This window comes from Maniola hyperantus, chromosome 21 (genome assembly GCF_902806685.2).
Source record: "Maniola hyperantus chromosome 21, iAphHyp1.2, whole genome shotgun sequence".
Classification (NCBI taxonomy): domain Eukaryota; kingdom Metazoa; phylum Arthropoda; class Insecta; order Lepidoptera; family Nymphalidae; genus Maniola; species Maniola hyperantus.
The window spans coordinates 8,685,297-8,709,366 of NC_048556.1; the positions used below are offsets into that span (position 1 = coordinate 8,685,297).

Sequence of the window (24,070 nt, forward strand, 5' to 3'; positions counted from 1 at the left end):
TGAAGCGCAGCGAAGCGACGCGCAGTGCAGTGACGCTAGTGCGACATACCCAGCGGCGCGGCGCGGCGCTTCAGTATGCGTACGTCGCTCGAATAAGATACACGCGCATCTTGTTAGGTATTTAAAGTACAGGCAAGAATCGGCAAGATAGACCTCAAAATAAATAACGTAGGTTTAATTTTTGGCACATGACGTGTTCCTCATGCTCTTAGAAGTATATCCTCAATGGTCCCAACCCCTAGGATGTCGGCTTCCCCCCTTCCCAGTGTCTAAATGTATAAATGTCTCTCCGAGCGTTATGAGAAAACGTCAATGGTAAAAATAATCCTGATTAAATAACTATAATATATTATGTACATATTATACCTACCTACTTCATCTAGGTAGAATTAATAGTTTCGTAAATATGCCTACCTATTGTTGTACTTGTGTTTTTATTATACTAGCTTATGCCCGCGACGTCGTCCGCGTGGACTACACAAATCTCGAACCCCTATTTTAGGGTTCCGTACCTCAAAAGGAAAAACGGAACTCTTATAGGATCACTTTGTTGTCTGTCTGTCTGTCTGTATGTCTGTCTGTCTGTCCGTCTGTCTGTCAAGAAACCTACAGGGTACTTCCCGTTGACCTAGAATCATGAAATTTGGCAGGTAGGTAGATCTTATAGCTGACATTTGGGGAAAAATCTGAAAACCGTGAATTTAGGGTTAGATCACACAAAAAAAATTAAATTGTAGTCATGAACTGATAATTAGTATTTTCAACTTTCGAAGTGAGTGACTATACCAAGTGGGGTATCATATGAAAGGTCTTCACCTGTGCATTCTAAAACAGATTTTTATTTATTTTTATGCATCATATTTTTTGAATTATCGTGCAAAATTTCGAAAAAATACGACTGTAGTACGGAACCCTCATTGCGCGAGCCTGACTCGCACATGGCCGGTTTTTTCTCTTCGATAATTCGTTCTTCTTCTGCACAACAAAGAAATAATAATCAAATCCTCTTCACTGTCGCTCATCTTGCGACGTTGTTGCTCGTACGCGAACGGGTATAAAAGTGACGCGCAAGTGACGCGAGGTGCCGCGTACTGAAGTTGTAGTGCGGTAGGCACCGTCGAGCGGCCTGAGGTGACGCGTTCTGCAGTCGGACTGAAGCGCCGCGCCGCGCCGCTCAGGTGCGTACGAACCTTAAAACTAACGTTGTATAAAGGCGTGATCGCGGTCTCTGTGTCGCGGTGCTTTTGGTTCGTTAGTCTTTTCATTTCTCACGCCTGTAGGAAAGTACGGGACCTATATACAGATACCATTATTATCTTATGTTTGTTTTTTTATTTTGTCACATATGTTTGTAAACGTTGTATTAACTTATAATTGGCGACTGCACTTAGTAAGTAATATTTTCAGAATTAAGTTTTTAAAAAAAATGTATTAGTGTAAGTAGCCGTTAGTTAATTTAATAAATTTAATAAATAAAATAAAATAAAATAACAGAGTAGGTACTGATATGTCGACACAAAAGCTTTCATCCAGAGTTCTTTTTAATTGACGCCAACTATTTACTATTCATTCCCTTTGTGGGTACACTAAATAAACCTATTTATCATGGGTACAATAAAATATGTTTGAAAAGTATGAAACCCCTAAAAATAGGTAATATATGAAATCAGGAACTCAATGTCATTAAGCTCAATTCACACTACGGGATATAAATTATATTATAGTTCTGTCAAAATAGACATTCAACGTTACAATAATAATTCGTATAGAGCTAAAATTCATGGATGGCAAATAGCATGCATGTATGTACCTATGTATGTTGGGAAAACCAATATTGTGATAAGCCCCTATCGATCAATCGATTGGTCTTCTAACCATTCGTACCAATTTTTAGCTCCATGCGAATTATTGAATGTCTATTTTGGCCGGACTGTAATATAATGTACTATCTTATGCTCGCGACTTCGTCCGCGTGGACTACACAAATTTCAAACCCCTGTTTTACGCCTTTAGGGATTGAATTTTCAAAAATCCTTTCTTAGTGGATGTCTACGTCATAATAGCTATCTGCATGCCAAATTTCAGCCCGATCCGTCCAGTAGTTTGAGCTGTGCGTTGATAGATCAGTCAGTCAGTCAGTCAGTCAGTCAGTCAGTCAGTCAGTCAGTCACCTTTTCCTTTTATATATTTAGATATCCCGTAGTGTGAAATGAGCTTTAAATAAGTTTTTATATATTTTTGAACATTAAACTGCTAATGAAGGACACAAATACCAGCTAAGTACCGTAAATAAACCTTGAAATTATATTTTTTACAAGCATACTCAGTATATAATCCGAGTATTTGTTTAGGCCGTGTTAATTATGAGCGAGCAAACACATCGTGTTTTTGTCTCCCCAATGGTACTGAAGGCTTGGACCCTATTTTTATAGTTCTTCTAAAAACCCCGTAGGTAGGAATTCTATGGTTTTCCGGAATAAATAGTGTCTTATGTCCTTTCCCAAGTTGCATGGTATCTTTGTGCCGAATTTGGTCACAATCGGTTCTGCGGTTGAGCCGTGAAAAGATAACTGATTGAATGATAATTATTGGTAACTGAAGAAGTACTTAAATTATTTTCTGGGATAAAAGTATTAAGTACCTAAGTATATCTATGTCTGTCCCCGGGATGTAAGTTAACTCTGTACCTAAGGTCAAAATTGGTTAAACGGATGGGCTGTGAAATAGTAACAGACATAGGTACTTTACTTTCGCATTTATAATCAGTATCTCAGTACTTACCCTTATTATAAATGCGAAAGTGTGTTTGTTTGTTGGTTTGTTGGTTTATCCTTCAATCACGTCGCACCGGAGCAACAGATTGGCATGATTTGAATGGATATAGTCAAAGGCCTGGAGAGTGATAAGGGCTACTATTTATCCCGGAAAATCAACGAGTTTCCACGGGATTTTTAAAAACCTAAAACCACGCGAACGACGTCGCGGGCATCAGCTAGTATTAGTATGAATATAGACTAAGTAGTATCATCTTAGTAAATCAGACGATTTCCTATCAGAGTACCTATTCTCTATCTAAGAGATAATATTTTATGGTAGCCTCTAATGCATTTGTAGAGTATTACCTAAATAGTAGCAATACCGCCGCGTGCGCAGTGATAGATTACCGCCATTGTTTCGTGTGAAATGAACTTCGGTGTCGGGAAAAGTATAGCATTAATTCTAATATACTGAATATTACCCGCGGCTATGTCACTATGCACATAATATTCCATAAGTTAATCATAGGATGGCGAATCCACCCATCGCCAGCCCACTACTAAGAACGGATCTCTTCTTAGAATGAAAACGATTTGGCCACTGCGCTAGTGCTGCCAAATGCGAATTCGCAGATTTCACACACCTTTGAGAACATTGTGGAAAACTCCCAGGTATGTAGTCCCAACCTCATGATATGGTTTTCCTCCACTATTAAATGCAGAAAAAAGCAGCCAGTAGGCAAGCAATACGCACCAGCACCACGCAGCACCCCACAAACCCCAAAACACACTCGACGCACATTTCGCCCCGATACCGGAGCATCCTCAGGAGATGTAGACCTTACAATGCACAATTGCAAATCACGACTAATGTTCCTCGTACTACTAAGTTTACTATAGCTTGTAGGTACCATTACAAAGTACAGCTATGGCTTGTACTAGGAGTAGCTACGAAAACAGTGCAGTGTGTGCGGTGGGACCTACGACCTGTTGGAATTCAGCCGCGCTGCCCTGAGAAAAACAACATAATTCTAGCGCAACTAATATTATGCTCATAGCGAATCAAGTATGGAGATTCCTAATGCCCTTGCGCGGTACTACCTAAATTATAGCCATAAGGCAGCGTGTATAATGACAGATTACCTTGTATTGTTGCGTGCGAAAAGGGATTTGTTGCGGCCCATATAAAAGACATCAACGCTTCTACGAGTTCGTAGCTACATAATGTCTAGAGGTCAACTTGTCAAGATAATATCTGGGTATATATGGAACAGTTTTTTATTCGACTACGGCGAGGCAAAGGAAGTCAAGCATTTTGTCATGTAAATATATAAAACGAAAAGGTCTGACTGACTGGACTGATCTATCAACGCACAGCTCAAACTACTGGACGAATCGGACAGAAATTTTGCATGCAGATAGCTATTATGACGTATAAATCCGCTAAGAAAGAGTTTTTGAAAATTCAACCCCTCTGTGGGTAAAATATGGGATCGAAATTTACTTATTTCAGATCTACTATAAATAAACCTGTCATTCGGAACTCTAACATTTTAAAAAATAGAGTCAGATTTAGTTTTCGAATATTTCCGTATTTTTTTTTGTAAACATATTTTTTCAACTTAAAAGTTAAAGGTCATATGTTTTAAAGCTTACGTTTTAAATGAATCACAATTAGAAAATGTAAAACCTTTTGGTAGACAGTGAGTAATATGTCTGGAATGCAGACCACTGGGGTCTGGGATATTTTAGAAGCCAAATAAAAATCCCAAGAAGTCTTATTAACCGTTTTTATATTATAAAATGTTATTTTAATATTAATATTATTGAAACAAGTCGTAAGTAATTAAAAATTATAAAAAACATGACTGCCCTGCAAAAAACGAACTAAGAAGTAAGATTTTTCACATTTGAAATGGTGCCATAGAGCCGCTACGTTGAATTATTAAAAAAAATGTTATAGCCATCGCTACTCAAAATGATGTAAGGATTATAACGACACCCCGTACATGAAAATCTGTTCAGGCATTTATAAGTTACTAGATGATGCCTGCGACTTCGTCCGCGTGGATTTAGGTTTTAAAAATCCCGTGGGAACACTTTGATTTTCCGGGATGAAAAAGCCTATGTCCTTCCCCGGGATACAAGCTATCTGTGTACCAAATTTCGTCAAAATCGGTTGAATAGATAGACCTTGAAAGGCTAGCAGACAGACAGACAGACAGACACACTTTTGCATTTATAATATTAGTATGGATGGTGGAATAAAAAACTTACATAAATCCTGGAAACGTTACACTTCTGTTTTTGGGCAGCCGTGTAATAAGTAATGCATACCTACCTAAGTATATGAAATGAATGAAAATGTATTCCAATGATTCCAAATGGGAACATTAATTACGACAGTTAAAATCACTTTGCAAATGATTAGGTACGATTTATTTATACTTTCTTTATCAGGAAACAGGATTAAACTTTTAAGATATACTTAAAATTATTTAAAGGAGTCATTTTAACTAATGTGGTGACTTTATACCTCTTAATTTTTATTTAATTATATGTAGTTACTTTGACCCTTAGCCACTTCGTTAAATTATATCAGCAAAAAATGCGATTAAAATCCAATTTATTGAATTAAACCATCTTTGTAAATTTTTGTTTATTTAGGATAGAATTGCTAGATAGTACCCGCAACTTCATTCGCGTTTTTAAAATTTCGTGGGAACTTTTCAATTTTCAGGATTAAAAGTAGCTGTATTTCACTTTCCAGAACTTGTTCAAAAAAATGCCTTGATACATTGCTTTGTTGGGGGCTGCGGCGTGACTGAAGACAAATCTACAAAAGAACAAACACATACTTTCGCATTTATAATAATTATTATAGTAGGAACATAAACGACTATTACGGGTATGATTTGAAAGAAACTATTTATTTAAAAATACCAAACTTATTCTAGAACATAAAAATTACAGATCGAAAATATTATCTAAATAAAAGAAATAATTTTCTAAGTACTACTTTATCACACACAATATACTACTTAGGAGATTTTTTTGACCCGCAAGAGTGATCGTAAGATATTAATTATAAAATAAATGTTTTTTTTAACTTTGTCGTTAAGTGATACACGCAGAAAAAATACTGTTTAAAATCCTTGGCCACTTCCGTAACAAATTTTGGGTCGGCAAATTAATGCAATTAAAAATCCAATTAATTGAATTAAACATATATCGGCGTGTATCAGCTGAGCGCACCGCCATCTATGCGATAATCGATAGGGAATGTTTTAATTAGGTTGACGATTGAATCCAGACGGCCGGCGTTACGTCACGTCATGGTGGTAAGCCCTTTACGGCCTACGATACGGGTAAGAACACAACGACTTTGACCAATGGACGTTGACTGCTGGACGTACTGTCTTTCGTAGTGATTTCCACAGTCAACAGTCTTGAGCCGCTTGTGATTGGCTTTCTTCGACTCGTTTATTCTTGTTGCCGGGTTTTAGCTGGTTCTTATCGATAGGAATGGCATTCCAAATCAGTGGTAGATTCATTCATGTTTCATGCATTCATCGCTTGTTGTCACTTGTCATTCTAGGGAAGGCATTCCGAACCAGTGGTAGATGCAGCTGACCACCAGCTGACGATTCAAAAATACTTGTAAAAGTTTAATTGAATTAAAACATTTTTTATTTTATTTATTTATTTGCCACTTGTTAATAAAATTGTGTCGTGTCGGCGTTGTAAAACTTATGCGGGTACGTAGAAACATGTACCTACCTACTGCCGGATGTGCTTTGGGCGTGCAATTTTTGTATGCAGGTTGCACGTTTGCACTTACGAGTACTTGGCGATAACTGCCCTATACATTTTAAATAATTACACATTAGGAGCTTAATAAAAAATATGTACTTATTGTAAAATAATTTGTTGATGAATTTAAGTTGGATTGGACTTTGCACCATAGATTTGTTACTAAAAATGTAAGTAGGTACGGTACCTATGTCTGTGGTGTATGTATATCTCCGGGATGCAAGCTATCTATGTACCAAATTTCATCAGAATCGGTTACACCATTTGTAATAGATTGCCGAGGAGATTCTTGAATATTGAGGTAGGATTCTATCTTCAGAAAGAATAACGATGAATTTCTCATAGTTTTATTAATCACTGTTACCACTTTGGATGTTGGTATAGGAATAAATCGGTGTGTCGTAAGACTAACTATTACTGAAATGTACGGTGTGAATGTAGTAAACCTTCGTTCCCGTACCTACATTCACACTAATTCATTCCTATATTCACAAAATACAGATAAAATCACACTGTCAACCTGTAACAACAACTGTATTTAGAACCTACCTACAACTGTATACATTATTTTATAATAGGTACCTGCATTTATTTATGATATTTAACATTCGGCCATTCTAACTACATTAAGTTTGTCCTCAAACTTATTATACATAACAGTTTTTACCTATTTTCATAGTATTACCTATACCTAACAATATCACAAAATTCCAGCAATATGTACATTATAATTTTTAAGTAAATCATAATTATGTAATTAAATATTATTTATATTAATTGCTTTTACTCCTCATTTCATGAAATTATAATCCAAATACATCCTAGCAGTAGACATAATTTTGTAATAAGTATTAATTTTTCATTGGAATATTTAGGTTTAAGTGTTTTATAATCTTATGTACTAACTATCCATTTAACTAGAACTGTTTGTTTCCTCAAAAATAAATAAATTAAATTAAAGTAAATTCGTGTACAGCTTCTGAAAAATAATCTGGATTGCATCGAGGACTTCACCCAATTTGGGCCACCCTCGCTTTCCAATCCAATTAATCGCATCTGCACCGGACCCCTCACCGTCAAGTCAAGAACTCATCGTGCTACCAGACTTCACGGCCGTGTACGACTTCCAGATGTAACGACTCTACTACCCATCTGCACCGGACCCCTCACCGTCCAGTCAAGAGCTCATCGTGCTACCAGACTTCACGGCCGTGTACGACTTCCAGATGTAACGACTTCACTACCCATCTGCACCGGACCCCTCACCGTCCAGTCAAGAGCTCATCGTGCTACCAGACTTTACGGCCGTGTACGACTTCCAGATGTAACGCGACTCCACTACCCATCTGCACCGGACCCCTCGCCGTCAAGTCAAGAGCTCATCGTGCTACAAGACTTCACGACCGTGTACGACTCCCAGATGTAACGATTGTTAACCCATCAAAAACAATAATAGCATCACACGTTTTATCATGAGTATCAGATCAAATACCATTCATTAAAAACAAGACACAAAAATATCAAAACATCATAATAAGTATCATAATTGTACAACTGAAATCAAAGTAGGTAATCATTCAATCATATAACTTCAAATATCACTACATTTAAATATCAAAACATCATAACAAAGTATCATAATCGTAGTACTGAAATCAAAGTAATTGTTTATCCACTCATCAAATACTATTACACAACAATATCTAAACATCAAAATTTTATAGTATCATAATCGTATTACTAAAATCAAAGTAATTGTTTATCCACTCATCAAATACTATTACACAAAAATATCTAAACATCATAATATACCTAGTATCATAATCTTACTTACATCAAAATAATCATAGTGTGAATAAGCTTAAAAATCAGTTCAATCTTTCATCGAGCCTGTCTCATCATCTAAGAATCACTGTGATTACTCAAGATTGTGATCCATGATCAACATGCCAATTGTTTGAATATTCTACTCTGCTCAGAAGTAGCCCGTTTCCTCATCATGAAATCAATTTTATTTATACCCAGGATAAAGTCGTAAGTTACTCTCCAACAACCACTTTTTCATCTCACTAAATACCTAAGAATAATGAAAATGTCAAAAACCGGCGAATTTTAAGGGATATCGGGCTTATTTATTGGATAAAATCAAAATGACATATAACGTCACCATGGTAACGTAAGACAAGTTATAAGACGATCAATGTCAATCGACATTGACAAATACCTATTCATACTTCAAACTGATGTATAATGTATAATCTCAGTTTTTGATATTTACTAATTATTTGACTTATTCAATCGTTCTGGTCATTCCATTTTTTTTTTTTTGTAGGTAAGCACTAAGTCTAACCACATATTTTGCACGCCATACATAAATGGCAAAATGTACCATCATTTACTTTGCTACTCACATATTTTGGCAAAATAAATCATTTCATTTCGTATCATTTCAATCATGCTATGGACAGCTAACAAAACTCTATTTCATAGAATGACTAATTTAAGATAGGTAGGACATTGGTGAAACGCACTATAAGTCATCCAACAGCAAATGTAGCGGTTAATTTTATTCTTGACATAGTTATTCTCGGACAAAGCCACCCTTGGTGAAATTGGGCCTTAGCAATATTAGAGCCATAAATACTAGAGATATCGTACTAATAATTTATCTAAAATGCTAGTTTCTCTAAGAGAATCCGTTGTGTTATTCGGCAAAAGTTTCTCTTTCAGTCTTTAAACTTTTATAGAGATCTCATTTCGGTATAACCGTTTTTTTTTTTAGAACTAAATTCTATTTATATTGACTATTTCATGTACTGAGAGCCTTCGGGCACAGAACAGATGTGTCAAATGTTGGGATCAGCAGTAGACGTTGAAATCAGACATTATTTTTATTGATCAAAAGATGAGTTCGTTAATAATTCTAAATCGACTTTTAATCAAGCAACCAGACCACATCAAGAGTTTTCAAGCCATTTTTCATTTGTAATGACTATTCTATTTTAAATTATGGAATTTGTTTCAAATATGAATTAGGAGACTAATTTTGGAAAATCCATTATGAAAACCCCCGGATAATATTGTACAAAAATCAGCGTTGGATTTTTTTTTCTTTTCTTTTAATATTTAAATAATGCCACCCTCTTGTTGTTTGTAGAATCGTCCGAAAACCTGTATCAATCACTATTACAATCGCAATTGTTGTGATTGGCTGAATTTATGTCATTCTTGTTGCTACAATGCATTGTAGCCAATAGTGTGCGAGTATCAGTCGATCAGAGGTGATTGTGATAGTCACCAATAGCTGTCATTTTACCGTAACCGAGCACCAGACAATAGCCTAGCTATTGCAGAAAAGTTCTAAATAAATTGTTTCAAGTAACCTGCCCCCATTTAGTGGAAATTTCAAACCCAAAAGTTAGTGTCGGTATCCAAGAAACGACACTAATCTTGATATTTAATTGCAACTGGTTTCTTTTAATAATTACTCGTAAGTATACCTAATATAAAAGTTTGTTCGAGTTTGACCCTCATCATAATCTTTAATTCCAGCCATATTCAATGTTCACAAACCGCGTTTTTTTTTCTACTTCAATACTTTACTACTACTGTTCTGATAGTACACCCTTCTATATACAATACTCTTGGCTATTTACATTTCATTTTAATTAAGTAAATCACTTCACTAATAACCTATAAGCCTTTATCTGACATAGGTATGATCTAACATTTCCGCTATTAAAACTACCTACATCAATATTGAAGAGTAGGTACCTATTACAGGCATTTAATTGCATGACGAACTATTAAATGACTTATCAGAGTTGATGTAATAATTAAATCAGGTAGTTCTGTAAAATGTTACCATTATGGAATTGAAATATAGGATACGTGCACATGCGGATAGTCAATTAAGTATGCGGTAATATTTGCTTCAACCCAATCAATGCATAAAGAGAAGGTACGAGTAAGTAAGTATGTAGTTTAAATCGGAATGACCACGTCAGCCACGCCTCCTATAGAGGGCAAACTTTTTTTTTTTCTTGACGACTTAGACGATTAGTAATGTGCAAAGAGGCGCTGCCCAGATTAATTAAATACTAAACCCGATAATTGACTACAGCTTGTTTGTAATATTCCGAGGTTATTCGCATTTTTATTTATTTATTTAAACTTCTTCATCAATTAACTCATCATCACCATCATGATCACCCCATTACCAGCCCACTACTGAGCAGGGTCAATTAATCCCTCAATAATTATCTATTTATGGTTAATTGTTGTAATGCATAAGATTCCTTTTTAAATCAGAGGAATCCCTACGCATTCGCGCTAAACTATAACTATTCATTTCTTTTCTTCAAGCCATTCTTTTATAGATTTTATTCTTACAAAATTCGTGTCTAAAAGTAACTCGTCGACAATGTCACTAGCAGAAAATTCACTACTTACAACAAATTCTTACTAAAAATAATAAAGATTATTTTATTTCTGTTTTGGTTTATGGTTATATTACAGGTTAAATTACATACCAACATTGGGTTAAATGGTGACTATAGACCAAAAAACTACGGACGAATGGCGTAAGTAAATAATAAGTGGGTGAAATGCACCCAAAGCATCGATTAACAACATAGTTTCGTGATTAGCAAGGAATAAGTACCTAGGTACCTATTTTGCAAACAAAACATTTTTTTTTTCCTCGTTCTTATTAAATTATCATCTAATATTGTATAAGAACTGACATTATTTAAGGTTATATAAAAACTTAAAGCACGAGTACCTATTAGTCTTCACGCCTAAATTAATTACACTAAGTAAACACAAACACTTTGACCTTGACTTTGCATCTATCCATGAGTAAGTAGATAGCAAACAAATTGCAATCCCGAAAATTAAGCCAAATTCGTGTTCATTTTCATTTGAGATCAATTATAATTCTCGTGTAAATATTTATATGTTGGTAACTAAGTACTTTTTTTTTTTTAACCCTTCCTAATATGATCATATTGTTTGCTACAACGACACAATATGGCGAACCGACTTTCCTTTCTTAGCTTGTACCTACCTACTCATAATAGCTAATATCATTGCGAAATAAGATGAAACAAAATCAATTAAAAGTTTTCGATTACGAAAATATTGATATCGGACTTTTCACGTTAAAGTAGGTGCCTACCTGCCATTCTTGGTAATTACGTATGTAATATGTATCCTGAATCCTGATACCCTCTTTTTCTTTTGTATTATAGCTACAAGTTTCCTACCAGTATGCAATAATAATGAGCTTCATGGGCTGTCGTTTTTCTTTGATATACCAAGTCAATTGCATAATTATTAATTATTTACCTACATTTACATTAATGATTTAACCAGGCTTTATAAAAGATTGCAATAATTGCGCAGTCCCTATAATTTACCCAAAAAAAATGTTTTATTACCGACCTGATGTATCTTCGTGCGATACCTGTACCTACTTGATGCTCGGACCCTCGCCAGCTCAAACGGCGGCGGCCGTATGGTGCCGCATCTATAGTCGCTCCAGGAAGGCAGCCTGGTGCCCGCACAATCGCGGCGGCGCAGCGCGGTTGCGGCGGCGCAGAACGGTCGCGACGCGCGGCGCGGCGGTGGCGGTGCCGGTTCCGGTTCAGCGCCCGCCGCGCCATCACTCGCCTTTACCGAAGGTAGTTAGGGTATATCTCGTCCAGTCGCAGAACCTCTTGACCGTACTATTTATCTCTTCTTTCGCCTTCAGTACAAATTTCAACTCGTCAGGTCGCAGAACTTCTTGATCGTTCCATTATTTCGCCTTCCTTCAGTACAAGTTTCAACTCGTCCGGTCGCAGATACAACGTCGCTCAATAATAATTATTCTGATGTAGTAGCAGCGGTTCACTATAGGATGAGTCACTCGTCGTTTCTTCGTGTCTTCGTCTTTGTTTGCCGAATTATTGTGAGCATTTAGATTGCTTCGTACCACTTCTGATAATAGATTGCCGAGGAGATTCTTGAATATTGAGGTAGGATTCTATCTTCAGAAAGAATAACGATGAATTTCTCATAGTTTTATTAATCACTGTTACCACTTTGGATGTTGGTATAGGAATAAATCGGTGTGTCGTAAGACTAACTATTACTGAAATGTACGGTGTGAATGTAGTAAACCTTCGTTCCCGTACCTACATTCACACTAATTCATTCCTATATTCACAAAATACAGATAAAATCACACTGTCAACCTGTAACAACAACTGTATTTAGAACCTACCTACAACTGTATACATTATTTTATAATAGGTACCTGCATTTATTTATGATATTTAACATTTGCTTTGCTTAAAAATTCGTGAAAAGCTAGCAGACAGACAGACACACTTTCGCATTTAATATTAGTAAGGATATAAGTATCTCGAACGTTGGAATGGTTATACAAGCCGAAACTCCGTAACTAAGAACTGATCATTTCACGAAATAAACTAACAGGAAATAGATAGAAACGCAAGGAACTCGGGACTCCTAATTAATATTTAATCTAATTAAAATCTTCAGTTATTTCCCCCATTAAACTGTCAATAGCATGAAAGGCTTAAAAAGGGCGGCTTAAATGCGATCGCTTAGGAATAACTACAATACCACGACCAAAGATGAGCCCGACATACTTTTTGCATTCCAAAACATCCAACATCACAATCTATGGGAAAGTTATTCTTGGAATGAACGATAAGACCGTACTTCCTTCGCCATTCCTCTCTTTCCAACACCATAAATAACCAGCCAACGGAGAGAGATAGGTAGACGAAGGAATGTCCCTTTACAATTTTATTATTCATCGAAAGTCGCGTAGGTACTAAGAAATTGTGTTATTTGTAAATAATGAAAATTAGATGCGCTGTGAAAAGTGTGTGATTATGCAAAATTATTGTGTTCGCGTACGATTGCAGTTGTTAGGGTTCCGTAGGAACATCACTGACGCCCGTCTGAGAATAATTTTAATAAGAGCATAGAATAAGAGTTCTATAGAATCTTCACACGTCCGCGCTTGACTGCTTTTCTGTTAGGTAGGTAGGTACTTTGAGTGATGAAGCAGACTCATTAAATACGCTTTAATAATTGTACAGTAGGTTTAATATTAATCGTCTTAAGCAACTAAATTAAATAAAATTAAAGGATTTTAATAGTTTGAAAAATTTGTTACCAACATTATCTAGTGACTGACTATGAATAAAGTTTGAAAAATCAACCTTTTTAGCGACTGACTAGGATGCCTTTTTATTTCGCTGGGCACCTGCCACAAGCACTAGTAGTTACTGGGATGGTCCCAACTTACTATTAAAATTGTGCTACCGAAATAAATATTTTAAAATTTTGAATGTTTGAATGACTAACTGACTATTGACTAATATCATCGTACCTACCTATCGCTTGGGTCACCTAACGAGTGGGTCTAGAAACTTGAATTCTTGCTTAAATAAGTTTTTGCTATATAGCATACCCACTAAAAAGGATATCTAAAAATGGCTAGGTCATCTCTCATCTATAATAATGTAGGTAGGTATAACGAATGATACGATAACATCTCTTATGCGACCACTAAAAATATACATTTTTCTATAAAACAACTTCAACTTTTGAGAACCTCTCAAAATGAGCCGGTTTTTATTTACACGACCGTAATTTTGATCTATCCAAATAAATAATATAGAAGTGTCTGTATATAAAATTATAATTTGGAAATATATGTCTTAACTCTTATTTATATCTAAACTAATACTATAACGAGGTAAAAGTTAGTTTGTGAGTTTGTACCTATGTAAGGGCAATCTCCGGAACTCCGATTCTGATGCTGAAATCTATAGAGTGCACTTTGACTTTGCTCAGACTTAAGATTGAGTTAAAACGAGACAGACTTATGTGAGAGATATAGCTTTGTCTCGTTTTAACTCTGTCTTGAGTCTAAGCAAAGTCAAAGTGCGCTCTACAGATCTCACCCTGAAAATACCGTCACTGATAGATAGGTAGGCAGGTACATTATTAATTATTATTCCCGAGTATTTTATGCTATAGCTTTTAATATATAATGTAAATTATCACGAAAAATGCACAGATCATGCGGACGAAGTTGAGGCAAAAGCTAGTTAAGCGAATATAGTTATTTACACGTTATCAAAACCCAAGCATCCAATTTATTTAATTTAATCGTTCACGTCAGGTCAAGACGGCAATCGGGGCGGACGCCTCGCCTAACTGCTATATTCAAATCGGCTAAACCGATTTTCAAGTAGTAGGTAAGTAATAGTAGATTTACAGGTAATGAAATTCCCGTCATCAAACATTGAATTATTATGTCTAATTACATATTAATTATTATGTACTAAATATCTCAAAATCATCAAAATCTGTATTACCAAAATAGTTTGATAACTCTACAATTAATTGACCCGTTTTAAGTAAGGGCGGTCATTTAATTTTGTCACCCTTTTATTTGTCAAAAGTACATGCAAGCAAAGTCGTGGGTAACGGCTATCTTTAATAATTCCCAAGTAAAGCCACTTCAAGTTCTGCAAAATTATGTGGAATCGAGACAAATATGTTTATCTCTTTCTGATATGGGTTATAAATTTTGTTAGAAAAGGACAGATAAGCGGAGCTTGAGGCTCACTAGCGGGACATCGACCAGCAGCTTTCAGAAAAACTTAACTTGCAAGTCACAGCGATGTAACTTGAAAGCTTGTTTTTACATTTTATTTCAACAAATAATTTTAGATTTTTTATAGGTTTTATTAATTTTAGCGTAGGAATTAAAAAACACAAAGCACATCTTGAACTAAATCCTACTCAAGCAAATATCAAGCGTGTATTTTCCAACTAACATTTACCTATCTTACTTAAATGTAAATCAACAAGAATTTAAAGTGGTGAATGTCAACAGATTTAGAAATCACAAAGTTTCAGAAAGTTCTAGTAAGTTGAAGGGCATTCCGAAGAATGGTAGGTAGATTTATTTGGATTTTTGAAACAATGTGCCAATAGGTACTTGTTCTTATCTGTGTATTCGCTTACAACTTTTAGCTTCTGAGACTTAACATTTAGAAGTCTGCCAATGGCTGGCCAACTTGGCCAGCGTGGTAGACTATAGCCAAACCCTTCTCACTCTGAGAGGAGACCCGAGCTCTGTAGTGAGCCGGCGATGGGTTGATCACGATGATAATGATGATAATGATGATATACTAGATTAAGATCCTTGATTTGTACGTCAACTGTGACCCTCCTGCAGCGAAGCGAAAGGAAACGGCTCAGAATACAGAACAAAGAAACAACAAAGTTTGTTCTGTATTCTGAGGGAAACGGTATACCCATAACAAGCTTAAAGCGAGCTACAACCTTACAGGTCTGTGGTTACTTGCCCCGTGGACATCGACAAAAACCGTGCAGCCTGCACATATCTATGTGTGCGTTACACCATGTACGGAGGCACCCACACATACGAGCGCGCATACCGACTGCGCTCGCGCAGGAGAAACTGTGAGTTTTGCATTCAAGAGTCAGTTGTAAAGCATCTTTTAGGGTCATCAAACGCTTTATAGCGACCCCATAATAACTTTACGCGTCAAATTTTCTGTACATAACAAAACAAAAGTAAATAATTTAAGCTAGAACGTTCTATAGTGTTATTTTTACGGACTTTTTGTAGTTGGATTGTCACTTTGTCATTGTGGTACTTACAGTGTTGAAACGTGTAAGTTTGTGACCAGTGGGATTGTGTTCAGTGTGGTGTTACAAATAAGTGTGCCATGGATAGATTGTCTTTTACATGAAAATGTGGAAGGACATTTTCTACGTGAAATCTGTAAGGAAAAAGGGGTGCGGGAAATAAGGTAAGTTTTGCTTGTTATGTCTGCTTAGAGCTTTGGCGAGCAACTTTCGTTGTTTTCTCAGATAAGACTTGTCGCCCACTAGATAGGACGAAATTATCAACCAAGACAGGTTTATTTAGCTCATTTTAAAAGATTATTTTAAAATCTATAATCATCCTTCTAAAGCGTAAAACTAGCGCTATCACATCAGTCAGCCACCTTTTCCTTGGATATTTCATTAAAATTAGCTTTTCTACCCGAAAATATAAATATAATATTTTACGAAACTACTAGTCACGTGTGTAGGTTGTAGATAACGCTTTTTTTATCAAAAGATTTTTATTTTTTTGACGGTACATTTCAGTCCTATGGAGTCGAAATTTTCACAGAGTGTGTAGGTTATCACTACCCATAATATTATAAATACAAAAATGTGTTTGTTTGTTTGTTTGTTGGTCTGTCCTTCAATCACGTCGCAACGGAGCAACTGATTGACGTGATTTTTTTGCAAGGGTATACCTAGTTAAAGACCTGGAGAGTGACATAGGTTACTTTTTATCCCGGAAAATCAATGAGTTCCCACGGGATTTTTGAATACTTAAATACACGCGAACGAAGTCGCGAGCATCAGCTTCTAGTGTTATATTTTTACGATGGTACGGAAACCTTTCTGTACGAGTCCGACTCGCACTTGACTGGTCGCACTTTATTGAATGTAGTCATTATACTAATCTAGGTAGGTACGACGACGCGTTCAATATAATGGACGTAAAGCCTTAAAGGTGCTACCAAAATTGCTAATTCATGATGCGCTGATGAATTCGATCCAATACTAGTTAATATGATCAGCATAATATTATCTAAATACATCATCATCATCATCATCATCATCAACCAATAGACGACATAGGTCTCTTGTAGGGACTTCCACACGCCACGGTCTTGCGCCGCCTGGATCCAGCGGCTCCCTGCGACTCGTCTGATGTCGTCCGTCCACCTAGTGGAGGGTCTTCCAACGCTGCGTCTTCCGGTGCGAGGTTTCTAAATACATATATAAAAGGAAAAGGTAACTGACTGACTGATCTATCAACGCACATCTCAAACTACTGGACATATTGAAAATTCAACTTCATTCAACAGACAGGGCTGAAATTTGGCATGCAGATAGTTATTATGACGCAGCCATCAGCTAAGAAAGGATTTTTGAAAATTCAACCCCTAAGGGGAAGAAATAGGGGTTTGAAATTTGTGTCGTCCAAGCGGACGTAGTCGCGAGCAATAAGCTAGTACCTAGCTAGTAATATTTAACTAGTAGTATAATAATTGAAACCTAAGCTATGAGAACATAAATACATTGTAAGTAGGGGGTAATAAAACTAGGTACTAAGTATAAAAACTGGTAATCACGTGTACCAACGAACATACCAACCATAGCTTCTGTGGCACCAACGTATATGTATAGTACGCGCCAGGTTGAAATGGCAATCGGTGCGGGAACGCCCCGCACACCCGCACAACCCCCGCGGTAACCCGGTGCGGGTAAGCACGAGTGCAAGTAATGACTACTCACACTAAAAAGCTTAAAAATTGAAATTGCTTGAAGCTTGAAGCTGCCATCGAGCAGTTAAGCTAACTGCTCGATGGCAAAGTGTTACCCTGGCGCTTCTATTACTCTGAGCAAATGATCGAGTGTAGAGGCACCAGGGTAACTCATATTTTAACAATGTTGTATTGTGTGACACAAAATATGTAAAAAAAGTATTTTTAGGGTTCCGTACCTCAAAAGGAAAAACGGAACCCTTATAGGATCACTTTGTTGTCTGTCTGTCTGTCTGTCTGTCTGTCTGTCTGTCTGTCTGTCTGTCTGTCCGTCTGTCTGTCAAGAAACCTACATGGTACTTCCCGTTGACCTAGAATCATGAAATTTGGCAGGTAGGTAGATCTTATAGCTGACATTTGGGGAAAAATCTGAAAACCGTGAATTTAGGGTTAGATCACACAAAAAAAAATTAAATTGTGGTCATGAACCAATAATTAGTATTTTCAACTTTCGAAGTGAGTGACTATATCAAGTGGGGTATCATATGAAAGGTCTTCACCTGTACATTCTAAAACAGATTTTTATTTATTTTTATGCATCATAGTTTTTGAATTATCGTGCAAAATGTCGAAAAAATACGACTAGTACGGAACCCTCATTGCGCGAGCCTGACTCGCACTTGGCCGGTTTTTTTCTTTATACTAAGTCATCATCATCAATAGCCTATAACAGTCCACTGCTGGACTAAAGGCCTCTCCCACTATACCAAAATAATTAATTTTTATCAACGATACATTTATTTACGGTTCGATATAGTGGACGTAGAGCTTTAAAGCTGCTACCGAATTCGATGCAATACCAGTTTATTTGATCAGCTTATATGTATATTTATAGCGGGTAATTTAAACCTGATAACGAACTCGGAGGCGTGCTTTTGTTGTATTTAATTTGTGAAAAATTATACCTACCTTACATTATAGAGATCTCAATTAATGTGCACCCTGTTTTATAAAACCGCACTAATGTTACAAATGCGAAAGTGTGTCTGTCGAAATTTGGTTCATATATAGCTTACTTACCGGGAATGGATAAAGGTTATTTATTGTCTTAGAAAATCAGAGAGTTTCCCAGGGGTTTTTAATTCCACGTCACAGAACGAAGTCGCGGGCGTCATTTACTTAGTAACTAGGTATACAGTTAGCTTGCATGCGATATACCCAGTGGCGTGCACTGGAGCTCAAGCCAGGGTATGCATTTTGGTTATTTTACGGCAGGTTATAATGAAAAATAAGCATTGATTTATTACAATAAGGGTAAGCAGTGCGTGTTTGCCTCTATGAGCTGCACGCCACTGGATATACCTATGGATATACGTATACTTAGATTAACTACTTTGTAATTTAAAAAAACGTAAATCCACGTCGACGAAGTCGCGGGCATCGTCTTGTCTAGTCTAGTAAGAACAACAGCTATTTATAGACTACTAGCTGATGCCCGCGACTTCGTACGTGTGGATTTAGGTTTTTAAGAATCCTGTGGGAACTCTTAAATTTACCGGGATTAAAAGTACCCTATGTCCTTTCCCGGGTTGCAAGCTACCTCTGTACCAAATTTCATTAAAATCGGTTGACCGGTTGAGCCGGGAAAAGCTAGCAGACAGACAGATAGACAGACAGACAGACACACTTTCGCATTTATAATATTAGTATGGATACTCGGGTCAACTTTATAAATTGTCAAAGACAACAATATTGTACTTTGTCTATTATAATTTTTTTTTTTTTTTTTTTAATACAATAAAACTTAAAGCTAGCCTTATCTAATTACTATATAAATCATGACCGCGTGGAATGGTGCCAAGAATACTGGCTGCATTTCCGCGCTGGACAGCCAGGCTGATCCGCTGCGCAAAAAATGAGCCAGCCCTTCTGTCACCAGTTGAGGCTATTAATCGCGGTGAAATGTCTTAATGATATCCTTACCATTAACAAAAAAAGGTAAGTTACCTACTTATTCACTTTCATAATAACATGATCTGCTGTATTATAAATAATACAGGGCAAGGTAAAAGGCAAACGTAGGCGAAGTTGCCTGTCTAACAGTAACTTTGTCTTAAAATCCTTGAGATTTCAGACCATGCAATGCCATGCATTGTATAGGTAATAGAAAGGCAAGTGACCTATACCTAGTCAAGTTATAGTTCTTTGTTGTACTTATACATTGGTAACATCACTCGATTGTTATACTCATCAGATGCGATTAGGTAGGTATATAGGTAAGCACCTCCGCACGTTCTTTACATATGGATGGCCACCGAGGGGATTTTAGTGGGCAGAAACCCCAGATAACTCGATTTCACACCAAAAAGATCGAAGATATCCTTACCATTAATAGAAAGCCGAGGATGAATCTTGAATATTAAGGTAGGATTCTATCGTCAGAAAGAATAACGATGAATTTCTTATAGTTTTATTAATCACTGTTACCACTTTGGATGTTGGTATAGGAATAAATCGGTGTGTCGTAAGACTAACTATTATAACTCAAAATAAACGAAGCGAATGCAGGCAACATTCGTTCTATAGCCTACCTTCACATCAATCCATTCCTACACTCACAAAATATAGATAAATTAACACTGTCAAGTCAATATTTAGAATCTACCTACAACTGTGTACATTATTTTATAATAGGTACCTGCATTTATTTATAATATCTAACATTCGGGCATTCTGACTACATTAAGTTTGTCCTCAAACTTATTATACAAAACAGTTTTTACCTATTTTCATAATATTACCTATACCTAACAATATCACAAAATTTCAGCAATATGTACATTATAATCCAAATACATCCAAATTTAGTAGTAGACATAATTTTGTAATAAGTATTAATTTTTTCATTGGAATATTTAGGTTTACGTGTTTTATATCTTATGTACTAACTATCCATGTACTATAACTGTTTGTTTCCACAAAAATAAATAAATAAAATTAAAGTAAATTCGTGTACAGCTTCTGAAAAATAATCTGGATTGCATCGAGGACTTTACCCACGTTGGGCCACCCTCGCTTTCCAATCCAATTAATCGCATCTGCACCGGACCCCTCACCGTTAAGTCAAGAACTCATCGTGCTACCAGACATCACGGCCGTGTACGACTTCCAGATGTAACGACTCCACTACTCATCTGCACCGGACCCCTCACCGTCAAGTCAAGAATTCATCGTGCTACCAGACTTCACGGCCGTGTACGACTTCCAGATGTAACGACTCCACTACTCATCTGCACCGGACCCCTCACCGTCAAGTCAAGAACTCATCGTGCTACCAGACTTCACGGCCGTGTACGACTTCCAGATGTAACGCGACTCCACTACCCATCTGCACCGGACCCCTCGCCGTCAAGTCAAGAGCTCATCGTGCTACAAGACTTCACGACCGTGTACGACTTCCAGATATTGTAACGACTGTTGTTAACACATCAAAAAACAATAATAGCATCACACGTTTTATCATGAGTATCAGATCAAATACTATTCATTAAAAACAAGACACAAAAATATCAAAACACATAATAAGTATCATAATTGTAAAACTGAAATCAAAGTATGTAATCATTCAATAATATAACTTCAAATATCACTACATATAATTAATATCAAAACATCATAGCAAAGTATGATAATCGTACTACTAAAATCAAACTAATTGTTTATCCACTCATCAAATACTATTACACAATAATATCTAAACATCATTATATAGTATCATAATCGTATTACTAAAATCAAATTAATTGTTTAATCATTCATCATATTATACTATTACACAACAAAATCTAATCATCATAGTATGGTATCATCATCGTAGTACTAAAATTAAAGTAATAGTTTTATCATTCATCAAATCAAATACTATTACACAACAATATCTAAGCATCATAATATAGTATCATAATTGTTGTACTGAAATCAAAGTAATCGTTCGATCATTCGTCGAGTACTATTACACAAAATATCAAACATCATAATAGTAATGTAGTATCATATTTGTGGTAATGAAATCAAAGTAATCATTTAATCTTATATAACATCAAATACTATTACAAAAAAAATCATATCATCATAATATTATAGTATCATAATCTTACTTACATTAAAATAATCATAGTCTTAATAAGCTTACAAATCAGTTCAATCTTTCATCGAGCCTGTCTCATCATCTAAGAATCACTCTGATTACTCAAGATTGTGATCCATGATCAACATGCCAATTGTTTGAATATTTTACTCTGATCAGAAGTAGCCCATTTCCTCATCATGAAATCAATTTTATTTATACCCAGGATAAAGTCGTAAGTTACTCTCAAATAACCAATTTTTCTTCTCACTAAATACCTAAGAATAATGAAAAGGGATATCTGATGGATATCTGGCTTATTTATTGGTTAAAATCAAAATGACATCAAAAACGTCACCATGGTAACGCAAGGCAAGCTATAAGACGATCAATTTCAATCGACATTGACAAATACCTATTTATACTTCAAACTAATGTAGGTATAAATGAGGTATAAGTAATCGGAGAATCGGAGTACTCTCAGTTTTTGATATAAACTAATTATTTGACTTATTCAATCGTTCTGGTCATTCCAATAATTTTTTTTTGTAAGCAAAAGTCTAAATACATATTTTGTACGCCTTACATAAATGGCAAAATGTGAAAGAGTGGTACCATCCATGAGTGTACCATCATTTATTTCGTTACTCACATTTGGAAAAATAAATCATTTCATTTTATTTCATTTCGTATCATTTCAATCATGCCATGGACAGCTAACAAAACTCTATTTCAAAGAATAACTAATTTAAGATAGGTAGGTATAAATTGGTGAAACGCATTATAAGTCATCCAACAGCAAATGTAGTGGTTAATTTTATTCTTGGCATTGTTATTCTCGGACAAAGCCACCGTTTGTGAAATTGGGCCTTAGCAATATTAGAGCCTTAAATACTAGAAATATTGTACTAATAATTTATCTAAAATGCTAGTAGTTTCTCTACGAGAATCGGTTATATTATTCGGCAAAAGTTTCTCTTTCAGTCTTCAAACTTATAAAGATCTCACATTTTCGGTATAACCGTTTTTTTAACTTAATTCTATTTATATTGACTATTTCCTGTATTGAGAGCCTTCGGGCACAGAACTGATGTGTCAAATATTGGGATCAGCCATGGATGCTGATCCATGTAGACGTAGACGTTGAATTCAGACATTATTTTTATTGATCAAAATACTTCTTTAATAAGTTCGTTAATAATTCTAATCCGACTTTTAATCAAGCAACCACACCACATCAAGAGGTTTCAATCCATATTTCATTTGTAATGATTATTCTATTTTAAATTATGGAATTTGTTTCAAATATGAATCAGGAGACTAATTTTGGAAAATCCATTATGGATACCCCGGGATAATATTATACAAAAATCAGCGTTGGATTTTTTTTTTTTTTTCTTTTAATATTTAAATAATTCCACCCTCTTGTTGTTTGTAGAATCGTCCGAACACCTGTATCAATCACTATTACAATCGCAATTGTTGTGATTAGCTGAATTTATGTCGTTCTTGTTGCAACAATGCATTGTAGCCAATAGTGAGCGAGTATCGGCCAATGAGAGGTGATTGTGATAAACACCAATAGCTGTCATTTTACCGTAACCAAGCACCAGACAATAGCCTAGCTATTGCAGAAAAACCCGCAATAAATTGTTTCAAGTAACTTGCCCCCATTTAGTGGGAATTTCAAACCCAAACGTTAGTGTCGGTATCCAAGAAACGACACTTCTTGATATTTAATTGCAACTGGGTTTTATTTTCTAATTATTAGTAAGTATACCTAATATACAAGTTTGTTCGAGTTTGACACTGATCATAATCTTTAATGCTGGCCATATTGAATTTTTTTTTTTTTTTTTTTACTACTTCTACTACTTTACTACTGCTGTTGTGATAGTACACCCTTCTATATACAATAGTCTTGACTATTTACATTTCATTTTATTTAAGTAAATCGTTTTACTACTAACTATACTATATAT

The 24,070-nt window shown here is 35.8% G+C and overlaps 1 protein-coding gene across 1 annotated transcript in view; it reads left to right on the forward strand.

Moving 5' to 3' along the window:
• The first annotated feature begins 16,111 nt into the window (after positions 1 to 16,111).
• Positions 16,112 to 24,070, forward strand: part of LOC117992373 (F-box/LRR-repeat protein 7-like) — a 45,778-nt gene continuing 37,819 nt past the window's right edge. Inside the window, exon 1 of the mRNA XM_034980050.2 lies at positions 16,112 to 16,444. The gene's annotated coding sequence lies outside the window, so the exon portion shown is untranslated. The remainder of the gene's footprint in view (positions 16,445 to 24,070) is intronic.